The sequence below is a fragment of the Pundamilia nyererei genome, unplaced genomic scaffold (assembly GCF_000239375.1).
Source record: "Pundamilia nyererei isolate P.nyererei 1_Seehausen unplaced genomic scaffold, PunNye1.0 scaffold00152, whole genome shotgun sequence".
NCBI classification, from domain to species: Eukaryota; Metazoa; Chordata; class Actinopteri; order Cichliformes; family Cichlidae; genus Pundamilia; species Pundamilia nyererei.
In genome coordinates, this window is record NW_005187553.1 from 436,537 (window position 1) to 438,203 (window position 1,667).

Below are 1,667 nucleotides of genomic sequence, written 5' to 3' on the forward strand. Positions count from 1 at the left end.
ATCCAGTTATTTCAGACTCTTCTGACAAATATTAGAAAGTTGATTATATTTAAAATAATTCATCGTATTCATAATCAAACCAGTAACAGACGCAGCCTGATGGTCTTGACTCAGATTACCATTCATTATCTTGCCCCTACAAGCTAACTGTTGACCACATGTCATGCAAAGTCTGCCCGTGTCAAAGCTGGCAGAGGGTGTTCGCCCGGGCATGTACCTGACAGGAGACCCACCCCCTGCACCAAAACAAAGGCATGTGCAGCAATCTGCTGCTGGAAGAGTTGGAAAGTGTTCCTCACTCAAGCTGCCATTTCCAGCCGATTAACCAACCTCCAACCCCGCTGCTCAGCTGAGCAGCCCCCCTGTCACATGCCCTGCAGATGAGGGGTGCATCCAGAAAACAATGATCTGAGGGTCAGGGGTCGAGATGACGGAGTTTCTGGTGTCATTTAGGATGCTAATGTTATGCAGAGCTCTCAGACTTGGGGGAACAAAAGCTTGCACAGCTGAGTTGTTGTTGTGACTTTAAACTTTACTGCAGGTTTATGTCAATATGTTAAATATGAGCATTGCTGTGAGGTGAAGGGTTCAGCTCGGGTAACTATGTGGTAGTAAAAGAATAATAACCTTTAACTGCGAACCTTCAGTCGTGTTAATATTCAGAAGAATGTTTCAGTCTAATTCTTCTTCAGCTTTTCATCATTTTTTATAGGAATTAGCTTATTTGTGCCACGAGGATAGGGGACATTGTAAGTTTCCACTTCTAATCTCTGTATGCTGTCAATGTTCTGCAGCGAGCCATGGCTGACAGAGCAGATTTAGAGATATCCTGAAGTACATGCAGGTTTAACACACAAGTAACCGGAGCACACAGGCAGGCCATGGACAAACTTGCTGTTTCCAGGGATTTTTAGACCATGTTTGGAGCCCGTTTACCAAAATACTCCCCCTCTCTCTCCCTCCTACTGATCTCTCTGTGGATGAACAGTTGGTAGCTTTCAGAAGCAGGTGCAGCTTCAGGCAACACATCCCTTCTAAACCAGCCAAGTATGGCATAAAGATTTCGATGAAAAGTGATGTCAGTTTTATAATTAACAACATTAAAACATTTGAGACATCTGTCAAGATAAAGGAAGCACTGTAGGTATGAGAAACACGAGTATACAGGATTATAATTTCTAGAGTTTAGCTGCAGGAAATTCCTGATGAATGCCATTAAAATGACTTTTAATGAAGCTTTCAACACACTCGCTTTGCATTTCAAAGACATATCCAGATATGGATAAGGTGGAATTTATTGCTGACGGTGTTGAGCTGAGTCAGAACAAAGCCATGGGTGCACCAGTGACGCTCCTGGATCTAAACTCGGATTAGCCTGCCAGATAACCCATGCAACAAACAGAATTCCCAGGGTTGTGACCTCAGTGCGGAAGATATGTTCCTTTTTTGCATGAATCACATGCACCCTGAACTCACCACAGTCAGAAGCACTAATGTCTTGGTCACACACACACTGATTATGCAATGAATGTGTTGTTAGTAGCACTACTGTATGCTAAAGGCTGACTCAGCTCCACTCCAAACAGGAAGACAGCCTGTTTGTTTACAGCTGCTGAGGATGTGTCTGAAAAAGAGAAGGAAATTAGAGGGAAACCAGCTTGGGGGGG